This window comes from Podarcis bocagei (genome assembly GCF_964188305.1).
Source record: "Podarcis bocagei genome assembly, chromosome: 8".
Classification (NCBI taxonomy): domain Eukaryota; kingdom Metazoa; phylum Chordata; class Lepidosauria; order Squamata; family Lacertidae; genus Podarcis; species Podarcis bocagei.
Genome location: NC_138133.1, coordinates 84,473,944 through 84,494,305, shown reverse-complemented (window position 1 = coordinate 84,494,305; position 20,362 = coordinate 84,473,944).

The following is a 20,362-nucleotide window of genomic DNA, read 5'->3' as shown; positions in this document are numbered from 1 at the left end:
TGTTTTAGTTGCCTTAAGTGGCCTTCTAGACTTCATAGGTCCAAAGGTGTAGGAAATGTCTGTCCAAGACCTCCCAAATAAATCTGGCAAAGGGTGCAAGATCCTGTTCAGCCATAAAGCGAGCATCCCCACCAACCCTTCCCCTTGCTCTTTTGAGCATTTTACACCAATCCTGGTCTGACTGCGTTGGGTACCAATTAGTTTCCGGACCCAATTCAAAGTGCTGGTTTTGACCTATAAAGCCTTAAAAGGCTCAGGACTGCAATACCCCAAGGACCGCCTCTTTCCATATGAACCTACCTGGACACCGAGATCATCTTCTGAGGCCCTTCTTCATGTGCCTCCTCCTTAAGAGGTTCGGAGGGTGGCAACACAAGAAGAGGCCTTCTTTGCAGTGGCTTCCTGTCTGTGGAATGCTCTCCCCAAGGTCTTTCACCTGGCACTTCATTATACACCTTTAGGCGCCAGGCAAAAATGTTCCTTTTTAACCAGGCCTTTGGTTTTTTGTGGGGGTTTTTTGTGGGGGGGGCGGCTATTGGGGTGTTGTTTTTATTTTTATTATGTATTTTGTGGTTATGTCTTGATTTTATTCTGTGAACCGCCTTGACACCCCAGGGTATAGTAGTACCTCGGGTTACGGACGCTTCAGGTTACAGATGCTTCAGGTTACAGACTCTGCTAACCAAGAAATAGTACCTCGGGTTAAGAACTTTGCTTCAGGATGAGAACAGAAATCGCACGGCAGCAGGAGGCCCCATTAACTAAATTGGTACCTCAGATTAAGAACAGTTTCAGGTTAAGAACGGACCTCCGGAACGAATTAAGTTCTTAACCAGAGGTACCACTGTATAGTGCGGTAAAATAAATAAATAAATGAGCCAACACTGATTCAATGACAAGGCCTTCTAGAGAATAAGTAAACTGCCCTCAGTTATCCTCATTACACGAAGTCTGAACTATCCATATGTTTCCTAATGCCTTCCTTTTCCTCAACAAAGTCAGCCTTTCAGCATTAGGTGCCTGAAATACACTGGCAGGAAGTAGACTAGAAGAGCAACTATCGCTTTTAGCTATGCCTCATATTGGTCAAGAGGCTCATCCTACTGGCAATCACTGTACTAAAGCCATATTAAAAAGTAAAAAAAAGGTAAGGTAAAGGTAAAGGACCCCTGGACAGTTAAGTCCAGTCAAATGTGACTATGGGGTGTGGTGCTCATCTCGCTTCAGGCCCAGGGGCTTTCTCGACCATGTGGCCAGCATGACTAAACCTCTTCTGGTACAATGGGACACTGTGATGAGCGCCAGAGCACATGGAAACACTGTTTACCTTCCCACCGCAGCGGTACCTATTTATCTACTAGCACTGCTATGCTTTCAAACTGCTAGGTTGACAGAAGCTGGGACAGAGCAACGGGAGCTCACCTCGTTGGGTAGATTCGAACCACTGACCTTCCAATTGGCAAGCCCAAGGGACTCAGTGGTTTAGACCACAACGCCACCTGCTCCTAAAACCATATTATGTGATGATCAATATGACAAATCCATTATGGTTACCACATTAGGGCAAATATACATCCAAACCACCCAGCTTTGATTAGGTTCAGTCATGATGTCAAAGACTGGGTCTCCAACCAAGATGGAGGTGGCTCAGGAAGTTAGATGCTTAGCATTTCCTGTCTCTGAACACCTGCCATGTTTAAACAGAGGTTTAGCCTCTCTTCCGCTATGTAAAAACATATAAATTACCTCACCTCAGCACAGGAGGTTTTGTATCTTGATGATGTTCAGAAAGGAAAAAGGAAGTATGACTTGGCCCCAGTTTCCAGCTGATAGAAAATAATGTCATATATCCTGGAATAAACCTGTCCTCCACAAGGGCCATCTCTAAAAAGTGAGGTGTGCAGTTCAGCAGGTTGTCAAAACTGATCATTCAACATATTTCCAATGGCCACAGCAAAAAAAGGAAAGAAAATAAAATAGAAGAAGCAGCTTGGAAGATGTAATAAATCATTTGCATGCTCAGCTTGCCCAAGCTCTTTGGTGAGCCTGATTCTTTTATGCATTATACATTTTCAGCTCTTAAAATATTTGCATATTTCATCTCACCCAGCCTACCTGATAAGTTATTTCCAAAATGTTCTCGTCATTTTCAATTTGTCATTAAGGTGGTGTCCAGACTGAGGGGTACTTTCTCCCTCCACACTCAACACCTCCTTTGGTATCTTAAGGAGGTGAACTGCACATTTTAAAATAAATATATATATTTTTAACAGCCAAAGCCGTCAAGGTTGGTAAAATACCTCCCTAATGAAATTTCATAAACCTCTCACAGAACTGCATAATTATGCGCCTCTCGAGTTCTGTAGTACTTCGTTAATGGATACAAGGTGGAGAAATGACCTTTCTTGTCCAAATTATGCTGGGATCACGTTCTAATAAATTAAACCATAAAAAGTCAAGTGAACTCTCCCTGAGCTCTATTTACCCAGAAATGTCTCATATGCACAAGCTCTCGGGGATAAAGGAGGATGAAGAACAGCACAGATGAACACATGTGTCAGTGTGTTTAGTTGCTGAATTAGGGCAACTTGACACTCAGGCGCCAGTTATTTAATAAATAACACTTGCATAAATTACATTTCGGTGGAGGCAACCACAAAATAAATCAATCCCACAAGCATGGGTATACCATTTCCATTTTCTCATTGGGATCTTCTGTTTCATCCCCCAAAAGTGGAGAGTTTCTACCAGAGCTATGCCAAAAAATTCTCCTTTGTTTTTGTTTCTCCTTTCTTACCATTCATAAATTGCATTTAAGGATTATCAAAGGGAAAGGGAATTCTCATGGGTAAGATGGAGGGGCTTTGTCATACATACTTTGTTTTTGACAAGGGTCGTTTGTGAGTGCCCTTTATTTCTATCTATAAGCCAACTCACTGGTGTTCTGCACTCTGCAGCCTTCCTGGGTGTCTCCCAAAGTCCCAAAGAAAGACATCATGGGGCAACTCCTCCTATGGAGTTTTCATGGATCAGGAAGTTTGTGCAGCCAGAGAGGCTGCAAAGTCCTGGAGGAATATTTACTAGAATGAAAAATACACACACCAGCCCCGGCAACTCACAATGACAAGGTAAGTCCAAACCCCCACACTCACTAGAATTCTAAGTAATCTCTAAAATGCCTTGAGAATGAGGCAGAAGAAATAGAAGACTCTTTCTCAGGGGAAGAGAACATAAAAGATTGGAGGACAGGTTTTGGCACAGCTTAAGGACTCTACACCAGTATCAGCCCAGAACTTGAGATGATAGTGCTGTGATTTCCATGAAATTGGGCTGAATCTCATTTGGACAGCACTTACCTGACCTAATCCACATCTAATGGATGTGTACACTAATATACAGACCAACACATACTTATCCTTCAGGTTTTGGACTTCTCCATATTTGTGTGACACATTTTTCAAAGTCCAAATAACATTCCAAAACACAGTGTTTTGTTTTGTTTTTACTTTTATTTAGTGGGGTTGAGTTTTGATTTATTTATGTGTGCACATTTTAGGGTAAAATATGCATTTAAAAGTGTGTGTGTGTGTAGTCACACAAATGTTTGAACAGGGAGATGGATCCCTAGGGCTAATGAAAGCCATTTGAAGCTTGCACATTGTACACTCCTGAACCCATCCCCAAGTGTTGTGCCACAATCTGGGTGTGTGACAGTGGTGGCTAGTGCCCATTGTGATTGGTTGGGTGGAAGACTGGCTGTCCAATGGCAGGCTAGGTTTAGGTGGGGCCAAGAGACAATGATTGGTAGAGTCAATGAATTCTGCTTTGCTATCTACCCTCCTCCCTGGTGAGTTCTACAAGGGTGACACTGAAACTATGGAGGTGGCAGCCATGGCCATTCCTTCAACTGGTTGTAGGCAGTTGGGCTGGCTGGCTGAGGGGAAACTGATGCTGGAGTTGCAGTACCCCATCCCCCCAAATGGAGCTGCCTCCACGAGTGTGGGGTTTTTTGGCTTCCATTTAGGGAATGCAATGTTTGAGTTGTCCTTTAATGATCTAATCTAATGGATGCATATTTAGGCTTTAAAGCATTTCGTTGTTGTTTAGTCATTCAGTCGTGTCCGACTCTTCTTGACCCCATGGATCAGAGCATGCCAGGCACTCCTGTCTTCACACTGCCTCCCACAGTTTGGTCAGACTCATGTGGGTAGCTTCGAGAACACTGTCAAACCATCTCGTCCTCTGTCGTCCCCTTCTCCTTGTGCCCTCAATTTTTCCCAACATCAGGGACTTTTCCAGGGAGTCTTCTCATGAGGTGGATAAAATATCCTCCAACATTTCTCCAATGAAAATAGAGACATCCTAAGGAAAAATGGGACATTTCCAACCAGAAACCAGGATGGCTTATCTAAATCAGGGATATCCCTGGAGAATAGGAACACTTTGGAGGGTCTGCTTAAAGTAGGGGAGGGAGGGCAAAATGGAAAGAAAAAGAAAGAAAGAAAGAAAGAAAGAAAGAAAGAAAGAAAGAAAGAAAGAAAGAAAGAAAGAAAGAAAGAAAGAAAGAAAGAAAGAAAGATTTTATTCCCAGAATGACCTATAGGAAATTTTAAACAGGCAATGGGAATTTTAAGACAGAAGACAAAATACTAACAACACATGGGTCCTGGTGTGTGTGTGTGTGTGTGTGTGTGTGTGTGTGTGTGTGTGTACTCATTACAAACATATTATTTAATGCAAAGTGTGGAAGCCTATGAATGAATGAATACATAAAAGGACTAAAGAAAGAGCAGACGCAAACAGACCAAATGCTAGAGGCCATGGTTTAATAAATGGTTTCACTGAACACAAGCATATTCTTCTGTTTAAAAATATTCATTCCTGCCTCTAGTTCTTTTTCTTCTCCTTTGTATTTCATTGCCGTCTACAGACAACTTACCTTACATAAACAACAACGACAAGAAAAAGACCATTGCATTTCTCAGGATGCATAGAAAAGAAACTTCTGCTGCTTTGGAGAATTTTCAGAAAGTAGCTGTGTTCATCATGTGACAGCTTAAGGGCATATATGTTTGGTGGGTTACAGTGGGTTATTACATGCATTGAGCTTGATCTTCACTTGTTCAGGTGTGCCTACATGGGCGTACGGTAGGGGAGTGGAAATCTGCTGTTTGGGGTGATAAATAACACCTGGGAAATGGTGTGTTTTGAAACTAATTTACAGCCTGGTATCCTGGCTACCTAGCAGTTTGAAAGCACGTCAAAGTGCAAGTAGATAAATAGGTACTGCTCTGGTGGGAAGGTAAACGGCGTTCTGTGTGCTGCTCTGGTTCACCAGAAGCGGCTTAGTCATGCTGGCCACATGACCCAGAAGCTGTACACCGGCTCCCTTGGCCAGTAAAGCGAGATGTGCACCGCAACCCCAGAGTCGCCCACGGCTGGACCTAACGGTCAGGGGTCCCTTTACCTTTATCAAGGAGCTGGTCAGGCTTCCTCAACCTTAGCCCTCCAGATGTTTTTGGCCTACAACTCCCATGATCCCTAGCTAGCATGACCAGTGGTCAGGGATGGTGGGAATTGTAATCTCAAAACATCTGGAGGGCCGAGGTTGAGGAAGCCTGAGTTAGGTCATGTTTTAGATAGCCGTAGAGTTAGAAGCACAGTGAAGACTGAAGCCTTTTGTTGCTCATGGATGTAGCATGGCAGTGGATAGAGTCAGCGTACACTGGAAATGGTTGTGGGAATAGGTTTTCTGAGTTTGAGGCGGAGAGTGGGGCAGGGCTGCTTCCTCAGCCAGAAAATATGGGTGAATCTATTTAAAAGATTATAAACTAAGAGTGCATACCCACTGCAAGTTTTGGCATATATGTGTAGTTGTGTCATTGGTTGAGTCCTTGTTACAGCATCTCCCTCTAAAATGGATACGATACCTTTCTTAAATTAAAAGTCTTCTAACATAAAGCGTTTTCGAAGACAACCTTTCCCTTAAACTAATTAGCCGAAATGGGAGCCATAGCCAGTCACCTCTTCTCCCTTTCTGAAAGTGACAAAAAGCAGTCTCTCAAGCATTCTCTTTGGCTTAGAGTGCCAAATGTTCTCATGCTCCGAGGGCTTAAGGAGATTAGACCAGTAATTAAATTAATGCCAGTAAGGCTGAAATCAAAGGAGCCTTCGCATGCCTGGTGCCACCGTGCTTACCCAGAGCATTGATCAGAGCAATGTGGAAAGGAGATATTCTGCACACTCAAAAATCGCTCTGTTATAATGTGCTAAGAGCCACCTCTGCTCCGAGTGTCAAGGAACAAGTATTTTGTCCTTGAAACTGTGAGTGTGGCAAGGAGCAATTTGCATTAATTCCATATGATCCTTTTCGATTCAGACTTCATAAACTCCCTGTTCATGACACATGCCACAAACAGGGAGTTTATGTAGGAGAACTGGTTGGGAAATGAATCTGGCCAGTGGGCCAGATCCTCTCTCTCTCTCTCTCTCTCTCTCTCTCTCTCTCTCTCTCTCACACACACACACACACACACACACACACACACACCACAGGTCAAGTCTGAGAAGTGGGCAAGGCTCCCAACCTTCCAGTCACCTGATGTCAGGAGATGGATGCAACAGGACTTGCTCCCGGCATCAGTCAGCTGACCATCACTTTGAATTAGGTCTTTTGATGGCTGGCAGCACCCATCAGCTGATAAGCAATGAATGTGCATCTTCAGGTGGGCTCACTCTCAGGGCCTGTCAGCTAATTGCATGGTGAGCCCCCCCCCCCCAGTGGAAATAAAGACACATTGAGGTTAATGGGCCAAATAAGGCCACAACTTTATTGGTTACAGGTGATGAGTGGTATTGGCTTAGTCACTGGTCCTAACCGACTATATCTGGCTTCAGCCCGTCCGCTTGAAGTCCGCGACGGGTTAACTACCAGTAGGGGGAGTCCTGCTGATGCACATCAACTAGGAACTCCTTCAGGTCACCGCTTGGGGGTGTGCCTTAGGCCCTCACCTCCATAGGCTTTGGACAGGGCCACGCCCCCCGGAATCCTTTATCAGACTACCCTTCAATATGCAGGGCAGGTGATGGTGCTTCCTCCCCTCTTCCATCTACATAACAATAACAATACCAATACCTAACCGCCAATACACAGAAAGTTGTGACGATTTGCTATGAGGTAGGCAAAAACCAAGTGGCTGGTGCCAATTTGCCAAGTGGAAAAATTCCTACCAGGCCCCTCAACGGCGACCAACCAAGGTCCATAGCAAGTTCAAGGAACAAAACCCTTAAAGGGCGGGAGGGTGGGAAACAGGAGCAGCTGGAGGCGACAAAAGAGGGAGCTCCCCGGCCGTGTCTCCGTTAAATAGGGAGGCCATGCCCCCAGAGCCAGCCGATTGGCTGGCCAGGGTGACGCAGCTGGGGATTCCCCCAATCGCATGGAGGCTGGGTTCCAGCCGCTGCGCGCATGGTGGGGGCGTGAAGCCCGCAACGCCACCTCCTTTGCAGGGCGGAAGTGGCTTTAGCACTGGGAGAGACAGAGAGTCCCATCAGCTGAACTAGGGATTTCCCAATGGGGAACATCTTAGTGCAACTGGTACCAGCTATGTCCTTTCCTGCCCCACACCTGGCACCATGCAGGAGTGAAATGGAGCATATAAGGTTTCCTCACTTCACTTCCAAAAGGATATTTCGCAGTTGCAAAAGGTTTGGAAAAGAACAATAAAAAACGATCAAGGCGATGGAGAAAATTCTGTATGGAGAAAGGTTGGACACCCCCTGTGTACCAAAGACTGCAACTGTGAGTCAAGAGACTTGGAGGACATTCAACACTATTTGTTACGATGCCCTTTTTATATACATCCTCTAGACAAAAATTCCTCAATTACATCCTTTGCTCTCTTTCCAACCGAACTCCCCTTGAGCAAATCTCTATTTTGCTGGCTGGCAATAATGTATTTATTACTGCACGGGTTGCAAAATTTGCCTTGGCTGCAAATAAGTTGAGAGCTAGGCACCAAGACATGTATTATAAGGGGGAGTGTGAGACGTGGAGTGCTTAACTTATTCAAGAGTGATTTTTTGCAATTTTTTATGGTTGTTGTTGTTCAGTTTTAAATCAATTATTTGTATCCTACTCATTGTGACCAATTGTGACGGCTTATTTGTTGTTGTTGTTTAGTCGTTTAGTCTTGTCCTACTCTTCGTGACCCCATGGACCAGAGCATGCCAGGCACTCCTGTCTTCCACTGCCTCCAACAGTTTGGTCAAACTCATGCTGGTAGCTTCAAGAACACTATGCAACCATCTTGTCCTCTGTTGTCCCCTTCTCCTTGTACCCTCCATCTTTCCCAACATCAGGGTCTTTTCCAGGGAGTCTTCTCCTCTCATGAGGTGGCCAAAGTCTTGGAGCCTCAGCTTCACGATCTGTCCTTCCAGAGAGCACTCAGGGCTGATTTCCTTAAGAATGGATAGGTTTGATCTTCTGGCAGTCCATGGGACTCTCAAGAGTCTCCTCCAGCACCATAATTCAAAAGCATCAATTCTTCGGCAATCAGCCTTCTTTATGGTCCAGCTCTCACTTCCATGCATCACTAATGGGAAAACCATAGCTTTTACTATACGGACCTTTGTTGGCAAGGTGATGTCTCCGCTTTTTAAGATGCTGTCTAGTGTGACGGCTTATAGTTTTTAGATTCATTCATTCATTTATTCAAGAAATGTTGGAATGTGTTCTTTTGGGGAATTTTAGTTTAGAAAAAAGCCAAGTAAGAGACAACATGACAGAAATGTATATAATTGTGTATGGGATGGAGAAAGTGGATAGAGAATTTTTTTTCTCTGTCACAACACTAGAATTTTGGGACATCCAATGTTGGAGCACTCAGAACAGACAAAAGAAAGCACTTCTTCATGTAGTGAAAGTTAAACTATGAAATTCATTCCCACAGGAAGCAGTGGTGGCCACCAACCAGAGTGGCCTTAAAAGAGGATTAGAAAAATTCATTGTGTAAAATCTTTCAGTGGCTGTTTGCCATGATGGTCATGTTCTGCCTCTATGGAGGAAGAAATGCTTATGAATACTACTTGCGAAAACACAGTAGGGAGACTGCTGTTGAGCTTGGATAGTGCTTATGGGCTTCCTATAGGCATTTTGATGGCCACTGTGAAAAAAGGATGCTGAATTAAATGGACCGTTGTCCTGATCCAGCAATCTCTTGTTATACAGTTAATGCATGTTTAGGCTCCCTTATAGCCGAGACTGAGAACTGAGATATCAAGCCAAAGGCTTCCTGAAAAGTCAACGTTCTGAGGAAGGACTTGAAGGAAGGAAGGATATTGGGGTGGGGACTACATAAGTGTGCAGGGAGAGAATTCCAAGCATCAGGGCCATCGAGATAGAGGAAGAAAACTCATTACAGCAAATGGCTCAGAGCTAGAGGTGCATTCTTTAACACCACAGTGTTGTGTCAGCCTGGATGGCTCGGTTGGTTAGAGCATGGTGCTGATAACGTCAAGGTTTGATTCCCCATATGGGCTGGCATATTAAAAAACAGAGACATCACCTTGTCAACAAAGGTCCGTATAGTTAAAGCTATGGTTTTCCCAGTAGTGATGTATGGAAGTGAGAGCTGGACCATAAAGAAGGCTGATCACCGAAGAATTGATGCTTTTGAATTATGGTGCTGGGGGAGACTCTTGAGAGTCCCATGGACTGCCAGAGGATCAAACCTATCCATTCTGAAGGAAATCAGCCCTGAGTGCTCACTGGAAGGACAGGTCTTGAAGCTGAGGCTCCAAGATTTTGGCCACCTCATGAGAAGAGAAGACTCCCTGGAAAAGACCCTGATGCAGGGAAAGATGGAGGACACAAGGAGAAGGGAACAACAGAGGACAAGATGTTTGGACAGTGTTCTCGAAGCTTTCAATATGAGTTTGACCAAACCGTGGGAGGCGATGGAAGACAGGAGTGCCTGTCGTGCTTTGGTCCATGGGGTCACAAAGAGTGGGACACGACTAAACAACACTAGCAAACCAAGAACAAATTATCTATAAAAGGCTTAGGAGATTCCTGTATTTCTATAGCTCCTCTCCCCCCTTTGCTGCTTTGATGGTATCATATATTGACATCTTCCCACCTCGCTGCCCCCTTTCACTGTCTTTTCAGGAGAGGTGCTGTGAAGATAACGACCTTTTTGAGTCTGATCCCTACTGTCCTATTGGCTGTTGGTGATAAAGTAAATGTCTATGAATTCACAATTGCTGTACGTTTCTACACTGGGATATGCACAGGTGAGTCAAGGTCCCAGGTTTCCGAGTTTGACGTAGAATTCTTGTTAGTCTGAGCTGAGCAGAGGCACTAAGCAATAGTTTGTTTCCACAACAGAGGGAGGGTGGGCTGCCAAAGAACCAAGTAAAGCAGTATCAGTGTGCATGAGTTTGACCAAACTGCAGGAGGCAGTGGAAGACAGGAGTGTCTGGCGTGCTCTGGTCCATGGGGTCACGAAGAGTCGGACACGACTAAACGACACAACAACAACAACAACAACAACAACAACAACAACAACAACAACAACAACAAATGGGATAGCTGCATATTCCTGCCCTGTGGGGGATTGGACTAGAATAGGGTCCCTTCCAACTCTACAGTTCTGATTCTGATTCTATGTTGTTCTCTTTGAGTCTGGACTATCTTTACTTGTCCCTGGACAGAGCCATCCCCTGCAACTGACTTGCACCCTCCTTTGTAGAGCCAGTGTTGATTTGTGCTGTTGAAATCATGGCTCCTTGGCCTGGAGAGTGACCGCTGGGTTGTGCCGGCATCTTTCATGCTGCTGAAAATAAAATGGCCAAATTCGATAATTTGAAGGATTGTTGTTTATCCGCTGACCCGAACAATAAAGGTGGGCACAGCTCCCCGTACACGTTCATCATTTGCTCTCTGCAATAAGTATCTAAGCTTTAGTTGTGTGGGCCTTTTGGAATGCTGTGTGATTGTGAGCCTGCCCACTAAAGGAAGCAAGGCTGCCCATTAAAAGCCAGGCGTGCTCTATAAATAGAACACTTGATTCCATCCTTTGTACTTTCCCACAGGGCTACCTCTAAACAGGACGCTGCTGAAAACTGTGCAACGCCGAGCTTGCTTTGAACACAGTGGGATGCAAATATCAGAAGTTCAAGCAGTGGCTAAGAGACGCTTTATTCAATCTGATTGAAGCGGCAGGGAAATGCCAGACTTAATGGGGACGTGGTCCTAAGCAAGCGGGGCTGAATGCCTGGAAGCCAGGCAAGCACGAATACCTGGCGAGGAAGGTAGTGCAATGCAATGAAGTTGCAGAGAAGCAAAAATCCAGCTCTGCTTTCTTAAGGGGAAAATATGAGAACTCTAGAAAACCTGTCTCCTAAAGAAGCCTTTTTGAATGTCAACATTTCTGCCTTCCCATATGCTGCCATCCTATGTTAAGGACACTTAAATCCTTTGGGGGCATTCTGTGTTTACCTGTGATGATAATCACACCAAGAAGAGTAGGGGTGCAATGCCAGGACATGTCCCCTCTGGCTCAACCTCTTTTCCCTTCTCCAGCCCATCCATGAGTTGGAGGGTGAAGTTCTGAAGCCTCAACTTTATAGCTGGAGGGTTTTGGGGTTTTTTTTTATAGCAATCAAATGCAATATAAATGCTATTAAACAAACTTGTGAATTCTCCCCAAACAATGTAGAGCCACTATCATCCATGAGTGGAGAAATCCCCTTGCATTAGAACTTAGCTGAACGATTTGTGGAGGTCTCAGAAAAGGGAAAGTGGGGATTGCCAGAAGGGACAGAGCTTGCTCTCTCATGAAACTGTGAGAATAGACATTGTGCTGCTCCAATAATAATAGCAGCAAGTCCACCCTTCTAGTGAATTCTTCTTCTCCTCAAAGTCCTGCTTAGCCACAAATCTGTCAAACAACTTTGACAAGTTTGCGAAAAAGATCTTTGAGGAATACCTTTCAGCTCTTGGCAAAATATTTTTATTTTTTTAAAAAATAGTAATTCTGAAACCCATGACAGCCTTCAATTTGTTTTCCCTCCCCTCTCAATTCCTGAAACTTTGTTGCTGGTACTTTAAAATAAAATGGACAAAATAGCTCATGGTTGATGATGTGTTAGGTAATACATTATGTATGTGTGTCAAGCTACATGTTTGCATAACAGGAGAGTGTAAAAGAGGGTGGGTGGGAACGTGGTACTATTACATAACTCACCTCGTCTCCCAAAACAGAAGCAGAACCTGCTAGAGGTCTTCCTCCATGTTGGCGTCTCTCAAAATGAGATGGGAACGCAGAGGAAGTGTGCTATTTTGTTTGGCATGGTGTGGCTTTGACTAGGAAGGAAAGGGCCCAAGACTGAGCTCCTGCGGCATTATTCCTCCTTGTCTACTCCACAATTCCAGTACAAATAAAATTTAAAAAGGCTATTGTTAGTTTCTGTTCCCCAGGGGCGGCCTACCCAGTTTTGCCACCTGAGGCAAAATGGGAATTGCCATCTCCTGGCCCTACTTGCCGTGTCCCATTGCCACCATGCCCCAGTTCTCACCAAACTCGGTGGGAGCTGGGGCACTCCTCTATGCGTTGTCGCTCACTTCGCTTCTCCATCTGGGGCAAGGAAGATGAACGGTAACACCACGTGCTTCCTCTTGGTGGCGGAAGCAGTGGGGTGGGCAGGGGGAGTGCTGCCTTTATTACTTGTGCCACCTGAGCCCATTGCTTCACCTTCCTTCATGGGAGGCCACCTCTGCTCTTCCCCCAATCACAATGGATTTCTTCCAAGCTATAAGGCAACCTATGTCTCTGCTATGATTTGGCCCAATACAGTGGTTGTTGTTCTTTAGTCGTTTAGTCGTGTCCGACTCTTCGTGACCCCATGGACCAGAGCACGCCAGGCACTCCTGTCTTCACTGCCTCCCGCAGTTTGGTCAAACTCATTCTGGTAGCTTTGAGAACAGTGTCCAACCATCTCGTCCTCTGACGTTCCCTTCTCCTTGTGCCCTCCATCTTTCCCAACATCAGGGTCTTTTCCAGGAAGTCTTCTCTTCTCATGAGGTAGCCAAAGTCTTGGAGCCTCAGCTTCAATACAGTGGTACCTCTGGTTAAGAACTTAATTTGTTCTGGAGGTCCGTTCTTAACCTGAAAATGTTCTTAACCTGAGGTAGCACTTTAGCTAATGGGGCCTCCCACTGCCACTGCACTGCCAGAGCACGATTTCTGTTCTCATCCTGAAGCAAAGTTCTTAACCCGAGGTACTATTTCTGGGTTAGCGGAGTCTGTAACCTGAAGCGTCTGTAACCCGAGGTACCACTGTATTTGGCCCAGCTGGCTGTTTATGAATCAACTCCACTGTCCCACAGTCGAAGTAAATGTGGAAAGGCACACAAATGCACTGAGGGATGTTTACAGCATCTTTCTTCATCACTATTGTGCATTGCTTGATTTTGTGTTATATTTCATAGAATCATAGAATCATAGAGTTGGAAGAGACCACAAGGGCCATCAAGTCCAACCCCCTGCCAAGCAGGAAACACCATCAGAGCACTCCTGACATATGGTTGTCAAGCCTCTGCTTAAAGACCTCCAAAGAAGATATTTAAATATCTTTGTAGGGGTGTAAGAAAAGCCTGCTGGATCAGGAGAATGGCCCATCGAGTGCAGTATCCTATCCTCGCAGTGGCCAACCAGACCTGAGCACAACAACAACACTCTCCCCACTTGTGATTCCTAGAAACTGGCATTCACGAGCATACTTCAAATCTTGTGTAAAAAAGCGATAATAAGGGGCAACCAAAAATATACTTAGTCTCAGGATTTACAATGTCTCTCTCACACTAAGACACGGCAAGCTGGCAGGTTTATCACTCTTAGATTTATTTAGTAATTGCACAATAGTTTCAGTCCAAGCCCTCCCAGCTCAATCCTCTCCGGATGACACTGTTGGACCCACTGGATGATGCTGTCAACGCCAGCAGGATATCATGCACTGGCTCCTGGTGGAGTACAGGATCAGGTTTAAGGTGCTGGTTTTAACCTTTAAAGCGCTATACGGCCTAGGACCCTCGTACATACGGAACCGCCTCTCCTGGTATGTCCCACGGAGGACCTTACGGTCTTCAAACAAAAACACCTTGGAGGTCCCAGGCCACAGAGAGGTTAGGATGGCCTCAACCAGAGCCAGGGCTTTGTTGGCTGTGGCTCCAATCTGGTGGAACGCTCTGTCACAAGAGACTAGGGCCCTGCGGGACTTGACATCTTTCTGCAGGGCCTGCAAGACAGAGCGGTTCCACCAAGCCTTTGGCCAAGGCACAGCCTGACCCCCTCCTTTGGTAATTCTTCGCAGAACTCTAGCCCAATGGTTGCCATCAATTCGATTTGAACTGATTTTATAATGAATTGATTTTAGAATGCTATATTATTTTACTGTTGTTAGCTGCTCTGAGCCCGGCTTTGGCTGAGGAGGGCGGGATATAAATAATTTATTATTATTATTATTATTATTATTATTATTATTATTATTATTATCCACAGGTTGCCCCACCTCCTGCTGGGCTGGCATTGCACCTGTACTCTACTCCTCTGCCTACTCCGAGGAGACTCAGGGGCAGCCTGCCTCTACTCCTCTTGAGCCGAATCTAACAGTGGCATTTCCTCTACAGCAGCTTCTGCCTGCCCTGTGCTGTCTTGGGAATTTATAGCCTGCTTTCCAGAATGGGAGGAGCTTACATCACTCTCAATGTGGGAAGGAATCAAACCTCTACCCCCCTCAACCTGCCCTCCTTCCTCTCCGGAGTCTTCGCTGTCGCTTTGGGAAGGGACGTCCCTAACTCTTAGCAAGAAACACATTCAACTACAAAGCATAATGCAACATGAGTAAAGAGAGACATCGCAACACACACACCACTTTACATAACTTCTATGAATGGCATTAATGTGATCTTTCAAAGAACAATTGTCTGGCTCCGCCTCAGCACATAACCAAGTCTAATCAACCACAAAGTCTTCTAACATCATCACATTCATTGAATGATTCTGGATTGACTAGGATCACATAGTGAAGGAGGAAGAAGCTGTAACTGAAGGGGGGGAATGGAGGGGAGCAGCAGCAAACCCGGGGGACACAGCGGCAGGCATGTGCTGGGAAAGGTACACATTATTCATGCAAGATTCCCCCCCCACACACACACAAAGCAATGTCAACTCTGACAACACAATTCACACTCACCCACACCCAACCCCGCCTTGCCACAGAACAAATGAACATTCAGTCCAATCTTACTATTGAAACCAGCCTTTCTCAACCATTGGTCCCCAGGTGTTGTTGGTGTGGGAACGTTCAGGGAGGCAGGTGAGGGTATATTGTTTATTAATATCCTTCCTAACTTGTGTTAGCAAGTTTCTTTACTTAGCAGAGTTTACATGCCCCTTTTACGTGCACAGCACATAGCTGGTTGCAGACTTGTTTAAGCCTCTCACTATTATATACATTTCAGTATTGAATTGTATATTCCTGGCAAGTTCCCTTTTATCCATTTTAAAAGAATAAACACATGACAATCTTGTGTAAAGTATATAAAAGAGGTTTACTCACACATTCAGTTCACAGTTGGATCCCTGAAGGCAGACTTAGTTACAAAGTATATACATGTGGATCTATCCCTTATGGAGATAATCCTAGTGTCCTCTGTTGGCTAGAAGCCAACAGAGCACCCCTTGCTAAAGAGCTGCTCCAACGACAAAGGAAGTCAAAAAGAGAGAGTATGCAGCGCGCCTTGTCCTTTTGTGTTGCCTGGAAGTATGTCCCAGCCAGGAGGAAACAGGAAGTTTGTGACTGGCTGGACCAAACATTCCCCCGCATATTCACTCTAGGAAAACAAGGAATGTTGTACTTGACTACTACTTATGTATCACATCCCACAGTTGGACTACATCCCACCATCCCTAGTTAGGAGAACCAGTGGTCAGGGATGATGGGAGTTGTAGTTCAACAACATCTGGGGACACATGGTTGAGAATGACTGATGTAAACAGGAAGCAGGAACAGTGGGCAGAAGCAGAAGAGTGCCAGGGGTGGCCATGGACCCCTTAGCATCCTGGACAGCGCTATTGACAGGGGTGATGGTGGAGGAAAGGAAATGGAAATGAGGCAAAGAAGAAGGTGAGGAGAAGCTACTGGGAAGCTGTAGTTACAGCAGGAACAATGGAAGGATCTGTCTTCCCCTTCCAAGGGAAGTGGGATCAGTGGTCTCCCCTCTGCCAACAAGAAGAACTGGGAGTGGGCTGCAGCCCTCACAAAGCTTCAGAGGGCTCACAAAGCTTCGGATGGAGAGGAGAGCCCACATCTCTCAAGGCATCACTTTGAGTTCCCACATAGCAGTTTTCTGGGCTGTTCCTAGGCACCTCCTCTGAACTAGGTTGCCACCTTAATTAGGTGAAAAGAAGGCTTAACCTGCTGGAGGTCAACATGGCACCAAGGTAAGAAAGCCCTACCTACATCTTTAAGGCAACCATAAAAGATGAAAGGATACACTAGAGTAGGGTTACATTCTATGCTAGTTCCACTAAAATAGACCCACTAAAATTAAGGGAACTAAGTTAGTCATGGCCATGTGTGTCTATTAGTGTGCAATACAACACACAGCTCGTAACCTGTTCCCCTCTGAGGTTACAAAGGTATTGAAAATGAGGGAATTTTGTCTCATCCCATCCCAGCCCTCAAATAAAAATTGTAAAACAAAAATTGGATAGGCTCATTAAGTATGCAGCACAAACATGTGTAGCTTCTTCTGTCCCTGGAGCGCTGCCACAATGAAGTCATTCAAACTCTCCCTGTTTGGCTGGCAGAGTACTTGCTTGGGAGAAGGGGGGCGGGGAGAGAACGACAAAGAACAAACTGTCCCAAAGGAAGCCACCCACAAGGACAGACGTTAGAAGAAACAACCCAGAGACATTTTGCAAAGAAAAAGCCCACACACAATCCCCCTGTGTTGCATAAGGATTCTAATCTGAAGGGTGTTAACAGTAACTGATTTCAACACTTCCTTGAGGCCTGATCTTTCCTCTGTTAGCTCTTCTGAAGTGGTGGTTTGTCTCTAGGGAACAGTTTCAAGCACTCTGAACTACACCCACAAATGGGCCTTCTTTTTTTTGAAAGGGAGAGTGAGGGTCCTATGATAGAGGATGCAGGGTGGGTGTTTTAGGGTTCTGAGGTGACATTTGACCAAAAGAGCATCATAAGACAAGAGTCCAGTCAAATGGGTACACAATACACCATACATTTCAGAAGTAGAATTACGGTCCTTAGAATTTCCAGCTATAACCCCAACTACTTGTGTACATGCAGCAAACTGCCTTGTATCAGGTCTGACAATTCTGTCCATCTTCCCATGTTCCCTGGCAGCAGCAACAGCTCTTCAGGGTCTCCATCAAAGGGCTTTCTTATCACCACCTACTCAGTCCTTTTATAACCGGAGATCAAATCCAGGACCTCGGCATGTAAGGCACATGCTCTCCCACTGAGCGAAGGTCCACCTCACAAACAACAGAGGCAGTGAATGGTGTTTTCCCCACGGAACCAAGGAACCAAGGAGAGTTCCCATTCAGATTCAATTCAGACTACCACAGAGTTCAATCCAGAATGAATCTGTAGGGGTGCAAACTCCCCATAACTGAAAATAAGAATGGTTTGGAGGTTCTCCCACATTTATGTGGATCTAGACATGTTGGATCTGGAAGCAGAGATCCTGTGTGTCCCCCAACTCCATCTGCTTTTACTTCCATCTATGGTCAGAGCCACTGGGTGAAACGGCATTTAAACCTCAGTCTCCCAGTGTCCATCCAACATGCTGTGCTTGGAATTGCACCGGCTCTTCTGGTATCCTGCCCAGGATTTCCAAGTTACGGAGTCAACAGAACCTGGGACACCCAAGTCCTAGTCCAGTGTAATGTTCTTACCCCAAAATTGTCAGTTTTCATTTCTTAGTGCAGAAAGTATTGATCTGGTGTGTGGAGATCTTTCTTATTCTGATTAATACAAGAGGATTCTAGAAGCTACTAGCAGCTTCTCTGTGTGAGAGAAGCAGGCAGAAGGGTCATGATTGTTTGGGTTATACCTTCTGGGAAGCTGGTTTGAAGGAGTTCTCATATCCAATTAAAGTCATGCTGACTATAAACAAGGCTGTCTTTACCCAGGGATGAAAGGGGTGTGGGGCACCCGGGTGCTGAATTCTGGGGGGTGCCAGGTGCCTGCCACTGAAGCTGCCTAAGCTCTTAACTATCTACCTGTTATGAAATAATAAATAATTTTGATCAAGCTAGGAAAACAAAATGCATATATACCTAGGTATCAGCAAAATGTATACCAACTGTTTCACTAAAGGACTTTCGACTTTGTGCACTCATTTACCAAAGATGCGCCGCGCCAGCAGCGGTGCTTGTCATTCACAATGGTGGTGCTTGTCAGACTCAATGGTGCCATGCACACAAAATTAACTCTTACATCATAATAAATGTTAATTTGGGGGCTAAACTAAATTTGGGGCAGCTGGGCGGATCTTTGCACCCCAGCAGCACATATGCTAAAGACTGCGCTGACTATAAATATAGGCCAGAAGGATCCTGGGTTTCACTTTCTCTTTCTATCTCTCTTCCTTCTGGTGTGGTGTTCTGTACATAGTATGCTTAGTGTTAAATTTTAGTCTTGTTATAAGTTTATAAGTTTTGTAAGTGCTGCAACTGGATTTTTTATGGACTGTGCCAATCCTGAATGTTCTGGATTTGATGACTATTATGCTCATTTGCCTTCAGAACTCTGCTACTACGTGTTTTAAGTTTTTCCTCCACGCGTATGACACAAATCACATCACTTCACACCACAACACACTGACTATCATAGTGACTCCTTTGGAAACACTTAGGATGGTTTTCACTGAGGCTTGCTAACTTTATTCTGCATATTAAAGAGCAAGCCCTTTCTGGTGTAAAACCATTCAATCAGAACAGAATGAGGTGTGTTGGCTTTTGGTTTGGTTTTTTAAAAGTTTGGAACAGTGGTGGCCGGTGCTCATTAGAACTGGTAGGGAGGGAGGCAGGGAGGCCAAGACCAAGTAACTGGAGCCGGAGCAAATGGCTAGTGAAGTTAGAAGCAATTCTGCTCTTGTCTCCATTTGCTTCCTTGTTGAGTTCTACAAAAACGGTGCTAGGACTAAGGAGGAGGAGGAGGCAGATAAGCAGTGCCACCCATATACTGCTAGTAAGTAGAGAGGTAGGCCAATGGGGGGCTTGCTTGCAAAACTGAGCTTGGCAGGACAGTGCCTCACTTGCCCAATGGACCACCCTCCACTGGTTTAAGAGACATTGCATTAAATTGCACCAATTCCCTTACTAACAAGACAGATGCAGACAGCGCACAGTTCATAATGTTCTGATTTTCAGCATTATCCCAAAACTTTGCATGTCCGATTGATCAGTTAATGATATTCAGTGTTGTTAAGAGTTAGAAACAGTCAATTCTGGCTGATATTGGGGTATAATTACAGGAGCCCAAAATAATGTGGAGAAGTCAGACCTGAATATGTAACACTGCTGTTTGCACTGAGTGTCATCAAAACAGCCCTTGAACATTAATAGGTTTTAAGTTCTCCATTTGGGGGAGTGGGAGAATGGGTGAAATAGATTTTTGAAAACCAGAATCAAAGAGAGAAAGATGCTATGTGTGATTTTGAAACAGGTTGCAACCTGGAGGAAGAGAAATATCAGCTTTTGGATATATTTCTGCATCCTGAATCAGCTTGATTTTTTTTGCCAGATAGCCTCTCGCTCTTCTCACTACAACTTTGCCTGAATGCAAGGACAATGTAGGAGATACAGGTAGACATTTCGGACGCAAATGTGCAAATCTATGGGAAAGCGGCAAGTGTTTACATTTCTCCATCTGCTCGGGATTGGAACGAGGACATTGCAGATCTCATCTGCAAACGGATGTTCGTATTTAATGTGATTTCCAACAAATCATTCCCAGCATTCAGAACAGCACCTGACACTCATTAGTGCATTCCTCCTGGCAAAAATTCTTGGAAAGAGGCACAGTTCTTGCAAATATGGGGAGAGGTTTTCTGCCTGATCAAGGGTTCTTCTGAAATGTTACATTATCTAGTGCTTAATTTCTTCCCCGCAATGGAATGGGAACTCTTCATCTCTGAAGAAGAAACAGCAGATTCTGTTTCAATGCAAGAGTAAAGGGCAGGCTTTTCAGCAATGACAGCAGGCAGGACCGTCTCAAAATATTTTGCTGCCAGAGGTGAAGCAATTGCTTCTAACTGCTCTTCAGAGCTCTG